At 41.5% G+C, this 12,212-nt stretch overlaps 1 protein-coding gene across 1 annotated transcript in view; it reads right to left on the reverse strand.

Annotated features, from left to right (window-relative positions):
* LOC121949622 (vitamin D3 receptor B-like) overlaps positions 1-7,063 on the reverse strand; it is a 29,547-nt gene extending 22,484 nt beyond the window's left edge. Inside the window, 2 exon segments of the mRNA XM_042495361.1 lie at positions 6,226-6,299; positions 6,587-7,063. The gene's annotated coding sequence lies outside the window, so the exon portion shown is untranslated.
* Positions 7,064-12,212: the final 5,149 nt, after the last annotated feature.

Consider the following 12,212-nt stretch of genomic DNA (forward strand, 5'->3'; position numbering starts at 1 on the left):
AGAGATAAGGTAACATGTTTCTACTTCCAGTTCCCTTGAATCAACATCAGTGGGATTCTGATGCCTGAAATAAGGTCTGTGGTTAAAACAAGCGATGAGATTTTCACATTTTGTTGCACAGTCACTAAATACCCCACTTGTGAAAATTTGAAGCTTTTATGCATCTTCAAAAAGACAATAGCTAAAGTGACTACATGAGACAACAGTGGTTATCGCTAACATTATCATCACAGCAAACACAGAAAACCATCTACTCACTACTTCACCTTTACAGCATCATTGTATTCACTGTCGCTCTCTTTCAAACTTTTCTAACTCACACTTTCCAACTTGATGGGGGTGTTTTAGACTTTTTCTGTTGCTCTAATGGTAATATTCTTGTTTTTGTTATGTTTGTGTCTTGTAGGCCCATGCAGGCTGGGCACCTTTTGGTGCATGACACTTAAAAAAATAAATTATCTTACCTTATCTAGCGAACCATTAAAGTGGTGTTCATTTGTGGAGATTGTCTTACTGTAAGTACCATAAACTTTGATTTTGCTACAGAGTTGATTTTCTATAATAATCCAAAATCCAATGGAAAAATCTCATTGGCTTTTTGTCGAGGGAAACAGGGTGATGCTAACTTCATGGTTGGCTGACAAAAAACGTTATTCCTACAGTACTCCATAACAATAGCACTCAGGATCATTATTCCGTTTTTTAAATTTATAAGGGACGTTGGATAAACCTGGTGACTTCTAGGTTGAACCTAAAAATGGCTGAAAATAGGAGAAACTACTATTTCCTGAAAACGTAATATCTTGTTTTGTCTGACCAACAGTCGAACACCAAAGATATTGAAACACAATGATAAAAAAACTGGGAAACGCAGCATATCCACGCAAAAGGAGAAGCTAGAATAAGGACAATATTGGAATAATGAACTTTGCTAATTGAATACTCAAAACTGCTTATTTTTTGTCTATTAACTACTCGATTAACTGACTAATCATTTTAGCTCTAGTAAAAGTATTAAGAATATGACAATTCTTTACAGACAAAAGTGATGAGAATTGATCATATAGTGTAAAATAAGCACCTTTTGCTCATTATTTGGATAATCCATTCACAAGACGTAACTGACTTGTGGACTCTATCAGATAACTTAAGGAATAAAATGAAGGAAAAGCTATGTGCACTGGAAGCCTGGGGCTTGGTAGCCTGAGTGACAGCGCGGCAGTGGTCGATGAGCAAGAGATGAGGCCTGCTGTAATTATGCGCAGTACCGCAAACTGACTCCAGCTTGTCATTTTAACTGGGTGGTGAAAGCTGCAAAATGAAGACATTACCCTAATTTTGGTGGTGCTTCTGGAGGAGAGGACAGGGAGTTTCCTTTTCTTTTTACCCAACAAACTAGCGGAGGGAGAACAAGTGCTACTTAGCATGCAGTGGAGCAGTGACTCATCTTTTCCCCCTTTGATTTATTCACATCATGGCTGAAGTGACACGCATGTGTCTCATAATCCTGGGAGTGACGTTAGAACTGTACCCAGGTTGGATTTAAAGACATGGCACTGTCTGCAGAGGCCTTAATGCAGAACATTTGATAAGTCATCAATTCTAAGGATTAATGGTCTAGTGCTCTTGGTGGTCTGGACTAAATTAAAATCAACATGTCTGGAAAAACCACTTGTCATATAACAGAATATCTTAAATAAGCCGAGCCTAACCCGCACTACATAAAAGTCCAGTGATTAAATATTTATTACTGAACACCTGGCCAATTTTTAACTATGGTGGAGTCAAAGGAGCATCCCTCAAACGTTTGGTTTGCATAAAACCACACAACCTGTGTCACAATTATTTGTGTAAATTGTTTGCACCATCTGCATCCCAGCGTCCCACATGGATACATCTACCTTGCACCCTCTAATTAGTTGACATTAGATGACAATCAGTCCAAATTGAAGTCTTCACTGCAGATGGCGTGAACCTGAGAGACAGAGAGTTAAGTGCTAATATGAGAGATAGTAACACTTCATGCCGATGATGTTGCACAATGAGTGTAGTCCTTAAAATATGGTTATTCATGAATCTGTGTATTACTGCTGCAGTTTGAGCCGCCATAAGATATTCATATAGGGATAAGTGCCAAGGTGGAACCTGGCAGGATTCCAATGCCACTCATAAGGTAGCTTATTTCTTTCTGTTTTACTCGCCATTTCATTTCAGACTGCACCATTGTCCAAGTATGTGACTACCAAACGAGAAAGTGGCCATTGGTTTTATTTGTCAGGTGCACTGCCTCTTACAAAAAAGACCTAAGCAAAACCTCAGGCGTAAAAAAAAAGATTTGGACGGCAGCCCAGATGTTAGATTAACTTTCATCAAAGTCAATATTAAGTGATTATAAAACCCACCCTCCACCAACGCCCACCATCTAACAAAACTAATTAAGTGGTGCCATTAGTGCTAGGGCGTTGAAATGAAATGTGATTGAGGATGGGGCAAGACATAACAAAGTGGGTAAAGAGGAGGATCCAGACAGCGTTTCAAGGAGGGATCATTTTAACTGCACACAGACGTGCAGAAGAGAAAAAGGGGAAAGCGGGAAATAAAAAACCTCTGGCATCACGTCCCAAGAATGTCAGCAATGAGCTTACAGACCACATCCCAACACATAAGAGTCAGAGTCGGAATCACATCCAGACCTATAACAGCACTGGAGGAAAGAGAGGGATTGCTGTGGAACGCCTGAGTGGGAGAAGGAGGCCCTGTCTGACAGTCCAATGAGCATCCTCCCTCTACATCACATGACGCAATCCCACAAATGGTTCTGAAATTGTTCCATGCTGCCAAAAGTTTCTCTTAAAGGAAAAAAAAGAGAGCAAGAGTCGGAGAAAGATTTAAAGGAGAGAGGGAGAGAGAGAGAGAGACAGAGAGAGAGAGAGAGAGAAGACAGAGAGAAGTTGTTGAGAGGGCTGGAGTGAGAGGGGAGAAAGTATAAGGCGATGTGTTTTACTGCATACCTCGGGCTGGGTCACTACGAGTACAGAAGAGACATAAAACAAATCAGATCTGGAATGACCTGGGCTGCGGAAAGAGCTGGGCAACAATGGAAATACAGGGGCTTGTGTTTCACACATAGAAGTACATCTAAGCCTATAATAGTGGCAGAAAAGAGAGTGAAAATGGAAATTTAACGGAGGAAGGTGGAGGTGAAGAAAAGATGTACCATTAAAAGAAAATATGATCTGGAATTTGTGACAGGGGAAGTTCAATTAAAAGCCACAGTGTAAAAAAATTGTCTAAGAAAATGAAAACCACACACAGACAGAAAATAGAAGAGAACAATGGACAAAGAGACAATGTGGACCTAACAACAACAAAGTAGACAAACCAAGTCTGTAATGCAGCTAAACAACTGGCGGAGCAGACTAGTCAAGTCCTGTCCCTTCGCTTCCCTCTCTCTCGCCCTCTCGTTTTCCCTCCTGCAGCCTCCTCAGCTCTATCATGCTCCTTTCCTACGATCACAGGCAGCATGTTACAGCAGCAGTAATAGCACATGACAAGGTGACCTGTGCCCCACACAGGATGGGCTAAACTGGGGTGGAAGGGGTGGGGGGTCACATGTCCCTTGTCCAACCCTATGGTCTATGCACCACTCCCCCCCTGCCCAGGCCCCAGTGCTGGCCTGCAAGGGGAGAGAGAGGCAGTGACGGCAGCCTGCCCCCTTATGCTGGGCCCCTTTGCTGGACTCTGGAGAGGGGAAAGAGACGAGGCAGGGAGAGGCCCACTCAAACACACATCGAAAAGTCCTGTTTATGTCTATGCCGAATTTCACAGAGAATGCATATTCTCAAGCACGCAGAGCCGTGCACGCAGACAGTCAACTGGACAAGACTGGACAGACAGCAGAGATGTGGGTATGGTGGGTGCAAATGCACTTAGCCAACAAGTCAAAGTTATATAACCTCCATAAAATGCTGTCTCTCTTTCAGGAAATACTTTGCTTGAAAAACTGTATAAAAATCAACTGCCATTAGTATTTCTAATAAAAAAGTAAACATGTAAAAGGTAAAAAAAAATTTTTAAAAAGTAAGAAAAAAAAACATAATCGAGTTGTTCACTGACATCAGTTAAAAAAGATATCTGGATCCACTGATGTAGGTATCAAACAGTGGTATACAGATGTTTTTCTGCTCTATATACAATAAAAAAATACCTGTGTGATGAGTTTGGCTTAGAAACCATTAACCACAGGAGGTAATTGAGGACCTAAAGACATTAGGGAAAACTTAGCACTTCATTAGTCTCAAAGGCAACTGAACATATGTGGCAAACAGCACGTATGTACAGAGGTACATACATACAAGTGGGTCTTTACAGTTAAGTACAGGAGCCTCTTTCTTTCTATAGGGTTACATGTGAGAGGAAGCGACCAATTACTGTAGTCACGGAAGGGGGGTGGGGGCAGGGTCTTTCACTGTACAGGAGACCTAATGGACTGTACCATCACCACAGCACGCAGCTCCATGAACAACCTGCCACGGTTAAAGTCAATAAAGACACAAACCAAAGCTTCTCATCACTTGACAAATGGTCAGAAAAGTAGTTCAAAAGCTTAAGGTCCTCTTTTGTGTTGAGTCTCCTGTTCTTACCTAAATAATACAGTCTATCTTGTAAATTCCCACATCATATAAATTCAGAACACGTGTGACCGTTGATCCCAAGTGTGCCCAGTTGTTGAGAAGAGACGCCAAATTAATTTTTCTAAAAGCAGGCGATGAAGCAGCTGACATAACAACAACATCCTACCTGCCACTTTTCAAGCGTCAAACTGTTTCAAAAACAGAAACGGATAGGTGTGAGAATAATAGTAGTAAGTAAGCTCACTGGGAAAATAGGTAGGAATATATATGTGTACCCCTTACTGTTAGCTGCGCTTGGCCCCCTTCAGATATACTTTGAAGTGATGAGCAGCAGCGAGAGAAGAGCTGGAGGCTGTTTAAATTTCAGATGCAAGAAAGACAAGAGGCTCGTGGTAATTAATGATGTCCTTATCAGCCAGTAGCTCAGTTGTGCATTACTATGAAGTGAGTGGTTATGGTGCAAAAATATGAATGTGTGTAGATATATAAATTTTCTACCAAGCAACTGTTTGTGTGTGTGTGTGTGTGTGTGTGTGTGTGTGTGTGTGTGTTTAAGAGTCTGAGAACTCCTGCCACGCTCAAATAATTGCTGTAGGTGATATGTTACATGACAACAGGGCTGAAGTCTTCACTGATTAGTTCAAATAACTGCAGCTTATCACTTAATCATGTGTTTATCACCCCAAAAAATGCATAAGATGATTTTATGGTGTTTTTAAAAGCACACTAACTAGCTAGTAATTAATATTAATAATTAAAGGAAGGAATTTCCACTCTTAAGACTGTATTGACTTTTTAGTTGTGCAGATTTCATTACACTGCCCTTTGAGGCAGACCAGGAGGGTCACTGAATTAGGTCACAAAGGTATGAGACATTGACAGTATGATAATGTCTTACAAAAAAAACAAAAATCCCAGTATCACTGTATTACAGAATTATTACTATCAGTTACAATGACCCTTGAAGGAATAAAAACAGATGGGCCTCATGTAGATGAACAAATGTTTCATTGCTATAATTTAAAATTGAAGCCATTTAAAATAAATATATATATATATATATATGTGTGGGTGATATATATATATGTGTGTTGTGTGTAAGAAGTTCTCCTTCTAAAAATAACTGATATGAAACGTGAAATTCTCCACTCAGCTGCATATTTATTTCCAATACCATAGACTAATACGATAACCGTCAATTTTCATACCACAGTGTACCTTGAAACCGGTATACTGCTGCACCCCTAAAAATGGACAGATCACATGAAATTCACTCAAGTCTTACAAAGTACTAAGATTTCCAATTCATTAGTCAATATACTGATATTACACTTTTGTTGACTGCAGTTGGTGTGTTACTTTTACTGATATATATTTCTTGTGTATGATGAGAGTGACTATATCAAAGTATCATGGCTATGAAATCACGAGACTGCAACATCCCCAGGAAATCTGTGCAAAAATGTGAAACTTCAAAGCAACACAAATGTGGACATGTGTACGTGTAAAGAGACCATTTTAGAGTATATCTTTTCAAAAGACTGAAACACACGCGATTACCAGACTTGAAAGCAAAATGAAAGTGTCTCACCTGAGGTATTAGCATGCCCTTGTACAATAGGTAAGACTTGAAACCTTTCTTCAGTTTATCCCAAGTTGTTAATCCTGTTAAATACAAAAGCAAAATGGCATGTCGCAAGTCACTGAGTGGGCCTCCAACGTTACCCTCGTACCTGACCTGCAGTTGCTCTGTTTATGTAACACTGAATTACTTTCAACAGCAACATACACACTCATTTGTAATCAACACATAGCAGAGCGTAGGCTAACACATTGATAAAAACAACACACTTAAACTGAGCTAAACCTGTTTCTTGTGGTATTGAGCAACAGAGATTACAATAACTCAAGTCTCGACTTTAGCATTCCTCCTGTGCATGCGAGTTTCATACCTCAGCTCAACTTTTCCCCCGTCAAGACCGAGTTGCTTTTAATCCTCTTTAGTCGCCGTTTGCCGTCGTGCTCATGCTCTTGCAAAGTGTGTCCCCTCCATGTTGACTGGGTGGGTTTAGCTTGGAGGCGACAGGACCGCGTTGTAGTAACTAAAACTCAAAGAAATGTGAGGAGACTTGGGGGAGAAAACGTCAAACTCGTACGCCCTTCCAGACGTTGGCTCACACACAGCAGCAGCAGCAGCAGCAGCAGCGCTGGTAGTAGCTAACGTTAGCGTGGCTAGCTGGCTGCTTTAACCCTAAAACGCGGCACCAAGTTCAGCCAGCTTATTAACCGCTCTGCGCTCGCGACCGATGAACAACCGACGGAAAAACGCTCGAGACGCAACTGGAGATAACTGACGGACAAACGTACGCACTTACATTTAGAAAACTCAATCACACCTACGGTAGTCCGACGAGAAATACCCCTCCTTCTTCAGGACCCAAATAGATGGCCATTACTTTTTGTTATGCACCGCCCCCTCTTCAGGACCTCTACAGGAAAAAAGAGGGATTTCCCCCCCAGCCCCTCCGCTGACCAATCACAGGTGGGCTCAGCGTCTCTCCCGTGCTGTGATTGGTGACATTTCGGCTGAGCTCGGCTCTCATCGGTCAGCTCTGGTGCCCGTATGGAGAAAGGCCGCCCCCTCAAACAGGGGTGTGTCGTGACGTCAGAGGTAACGGAGAGGTAAACAACTTTGACCGCGTGAGGTTTAAAGCAACATCGTTTTGCCTCTGATCTCTGAATCAATGGACGCCCGGTGTGGGGGATTACCGCGCTAACATTAGATACGACGTGGTGTCTCAATGGGCGGATATCGTCCCGTTGAGGACGTGTTTTTCTCTTGCAGCAGAGTGTCTTTGTGTTGCTGCTAGATGCTTTGAGCCCTGTAATTGAAATTTAAATAAGCAATAACACCATAACCATCGATATAACGCAGATGAAATAACAACACCAGCGTTGCCTGGTTCTAAATACCCCGTTTTATGCATTTTGCTCCATGATTTCTTTGACACTTTGCAAATGTGTGCAGTGAGGCGTGTGTGTTGGAGGGGTGTGTCTACTCTGCAGTACATTGGTAGGCTGGAAAGCAAAGTCGCTACATGGCGATCTTGCCATACATTTGCAATGTATGGGAGGTGGCCCAGTATGCCTAAAAATAGAGAATAACTCAGTTCACAGAATCACACTGGGCAAACATTGCTGATATTCTGCGCTCTTATAGCAAAATAATAATAATAATAATAAACACTACTGTTTTTTTTGCACCCACTTATTTATTTCGGTGACATTTGTTCATTCACGGTTGTGTGCTCATAGCTCTGGTATTTAGTGTAAATGGTGTGTGTGTGTGTGTGTGTGTGTGTGTGTGTGTGTGTACATGTGTGGGTGGCCATTATATATGCAAGTTCAAACCTGTGTTTGTATGCTAATGTGTACATGTGTCAATAACTTTCCCGTCAATATACATCGTTTTGTTTTTCATCAGGGTGATATGAGCGACTGTGCTGCTAAACAGGGCCTATTCTGTGTGTGTGTGTGTTAAGGGGCCAGTGGAGGGGGTCTGGGTGAAGGTCAGGGGTGTGTCTATAATGTAAACACAGTAAAGGCGACAGATACGAAAGGGAGAGGGGAAAAGAGAGAGCAGGGCCTCATCCGGTACCATATATCCTCTTCCAACTAATCGTTCTTTTCTGCGGCTGCAGCCTGAAAACATGAGGTACATGAGGTGCAGACTGTAAAGAAAATATACAGATCTTGGTGTTGCAAATTATTGAGAGTTTCTTAGAACAGAAGCAACCTTTCAGGCATACATATTTTCAAGACCTATCCAAATGATTTTTGTTTAAAATAATAGCTTTAGTAACTGTTTTGTTATGGTACCATATTTACCCCATCTTCTGTCTATCATGTTTGTGCTATTTTAATATTATGTTTATTATTAGGCAATATCATTATTTTATTTATTAAGTTCTAAAAATATAATACAAATCTATGCAACCAAGTGCTTTTGAAGGGTTGTCAAAAACAGGTTTTAGAAATAACCAAAAAGATGCAGGCTAAAACTATATTTAACCTACCCCTCTAACAACTTACATAACAAGTTACTAAATCACCTCTGTTGTGTTCATCAACTCAGGTATTTTGCACTCTCACAAGCCCTCCATTTATCACTTGCATGGATTTAACAGTCAGCACTGTGCTAGAGCTAGTGTGTTGTACTTACACTTCCTTTCTGCTCTCTAAATCCCCTGCCAGCAGGTCTTGCCTCCAAAATGCCAAAATGCCCCCCCCCCCATTGCCTAAATATTCCACTCTACATTACACATTTTGTAGGCTACTTGCTGTGTGGCCAAAGTATACAGACCACTCAACAATTACGTCCATTCCATAAAACCCATGCATGCGTGTGCAAAGTTCAATGTCAGCTACTCTGTTTTAGTGTTCTGTCTTAACCCTGGAATTAGCATTATCCTGAGCCCTCCGGCACCTTGGACATGTGTCATAAGCTTGTTGACTGTTGATTCATGTACAGTGACTGGTAGTAAAGTGTGTGGGTGTTAGTTTCATGCTCATGGAGAGTTGATCCTTGTCCTGCGGCTTGGGTGGACTCCAAGTCTGGCACCAGCTCTGGATCAAGCCGTTCTGCTAACGGGGATTTATTTTGCTCCACAACACCCATGTCAGACATGTCCTGGCCCAACCATTTTGTGTCCTCACATGCTCTGGCCCTTCACAGTAAGCTGGCATGCTGTTTGGAAACCAGGAGGGTGGAAATCATAAATCAGAAACACTTGACCCACTAAAACTATGGAAATTAGTATTCGTGGCACTGCTGCAGACTAGAGACATAAATAACTCGCATAGTAAAAGAGGGCATACTGGCACATGCCTTAAGAACACACAGAGTTGACTTTAAGCTATTCTGTGGTGCAAAGGGACAGTACAGGACATGTCAACATCAGAAGAACGCATGCATCTGCACAGTTTGCACATCCAAGCAGTAATGTAGCTGCAGACTGGGAGGAGATGTAGTTATTGTAAAGTGGAACATTAGTCCATCATGGTGCATGTTATTGCCTCCGCAAAAAGATGACTTAAAACATCAAAGATAAAGGCAATTATTTTCTGAAGTGGGGGACTCTGCAGAGAGAAATTGCACAGGACAGCAGGTGTGAGTATTGTGCAAAAATAGCCTACTATTCATGTATTGTCAAACTAAACAGTAAGGTCTTTACAGTAGCAGGGTAACAGCCTGAAACAAGTCATGTCAGTAAAAGCGATTGTTTGTCAGGGAACAAAACTATTATGTTGCACAAAAGCAATATAGTGTGAGTTGTAATAAGAGTTTCTGCGGCAGATCTTCCTATAGGCAACATAGGCAGCCACCTATACAGGGCATCATCCCCCAAAATAAGAAAAAAATGTTCACGCCCAAAAAAATCAAACTTAAGGCAAAATTGAGCAGGGCATCTGGCAAAGAAAAACTGACAAACAATGTACAAAAAAAGAAATCATATATACGGTAAACACATAGGTAAAAACATTATAAGGTATTGCAATTAGAAACACAGAATCCCAAACTTGCTGGTGCTCCAATAGTATATGACAGCATGACAACACATATTCATATGCAGTTTCAGCATGTACACGCTCATCAGACAAGATTAAAAAAAAATAAAAGCAAGCAATTGCATCTCCAGGAAATACATGAAAACGTGATACAACATCATGTGTCTGAAATCTTTCACAACTTTGTCAATCGCCTGTCACTTATTGAGGACAAACAGAGCCACAAAGGGCAGCCAAGCCGTGCGTCACATGTATCCTCCCAAACAAGCTTAACACATCCTTAACATGTTTTGATGATTACAGTAAGGACTACACAATAGGCCATGTCTAAGAGCACTCTCTGTGTCTGGAGCTAATGCGAGCAGAGCCCTCAGGTGTAACAACTTCCTGAAAGCACCTGAGAGCATGATTCTAAGAGCATGTGCTGATCAGCTCGCAGATAGTGGAACCACTCAGTCGTTGCCCTTTGCTCCAGTTTGTAGTGTTTCAGTGCATACAACATGTTGTCCCTCTGGAACCAAGGATATCCTGCTTGAGGGACTAACACCCTGTTGCACTTACGTCTGTCATCATGGGATGCCGGGGGCTGCTGCTCAAAAACCACAAAGACTCACTTCCCTCCAGGCAACTTATACAGTCTGCAGTTATATCACAGAGCACCCCAGGCTGCTCTGTCACATGTGGACAGTAAAAGCACATAATACAGTTGAATACAGCCTGAAATTTAATTCTTGTCATCTTCAGGGACCATGTCTGAGAATCATCATGTGCATCTGAGTCTTGGACTTTCTGAAAGCACTGGTGGGGAAGATTGGCACTTCCTCCACTCATTCTCAGCACTGCGGACACCCAGGACTGCATGCTAAGCTCACGCCATTACTCGCTGATCACACATAACTGTGAGGCACAGCACGGCAGCACTTTCATCAGGTTGAGAATGACACTACAGCCGTTGACTGTGCTTTCATGAAAGAAAAAAAAAATCAACTGGATTTCTGAAATATCATCTACTAACACTTGGATGTTTGTAAAATTGTATTTTAGACATAATGTGTAAAGACTAACTAATAACATCTAAATACACTTAAAAAATATTTCAGTCTTTCAGAAATCTAATAAGGGTATGGGCAAATCTGATTTCTAGCCAGCCGCTTGTAAACAGAGGTTTAAGATAGATAGCTGAAAGGAGTGGGTGTAGAAAATGTAAAACAAACATGTTGCGTGTGCATATATTTATAGTATCTAACAGTGACAAGTCTGTATACAAGGCAGAGGTGAGACGCTTCAATATAGGGCCAGGGCAACAAGGTGAAGGAGATAATTGTAGACTGGCTCTCATCAATACGCCCTAAGTGAAAACAGTCAGCAGTTTCAAATTCCTTTAGATCAGCAATACTGCGTGATGTTGATGTGTAAATTCAGCTCAGCTCTGTAGATCCTCAATACCCTCTACATGTGCTATAAGTATCTGCAGCAGCTGCATCACTGTATGGTGTCCACACTGCACCGCCCCGGACTGTAAAGCTGTATAGCAGGTGATGTAAACAGCATAGTTTCTCACAGGCAATAAACGAGCAACCCTCCAGGACATTTACCACAGGAGACGCTTTAAGGAGGCCCACAGAATCATCTGAGACCACACTCATCCTTTTGCCGCAAACTATGCAGTCTTTTACTCTCTGGAAAACATTACCAGAGGATTGTTTCCAGAGCCAACAGGTTCAGGACAGCGTCTTCCTCGATGCCATCAGACCGTTAAATTTATAACCAAATATTACTTGCTCACATCCTGGCTTCCCTGCCTCTACTCCACTGTCATATAATTCCCTCTCTTTTTTGTATGTACTGTTTAGTAGTTTTTAATACAGATTTATACTGACATCCCATGTCCTTTATTGTTTTTTAGTGGAAGGTGCAGTGTGATTAAATTCATTTTTTATTTTATTTTATTGTAATGCTGTAGCCAGGTATATGTAATGTGAAGTTGGATTCATATAATTTATATTGCAA

Source organism: Plectropomus leopardus, chromosome 2 (genome assembly GCF_008729295.1).
Source record: "Plectropomus leopardus isolate mb chromosome 2, YSFRI_Pleo_2.0, whole genome shotgun sequence".
In the NCBI taxonomy this organism is placed as follows: Eukaryota; Metazoa; Chordata; class Actinopteri; order Perciformes; family Serranidae; genus Plectropomus; species Plectropomus leopardus.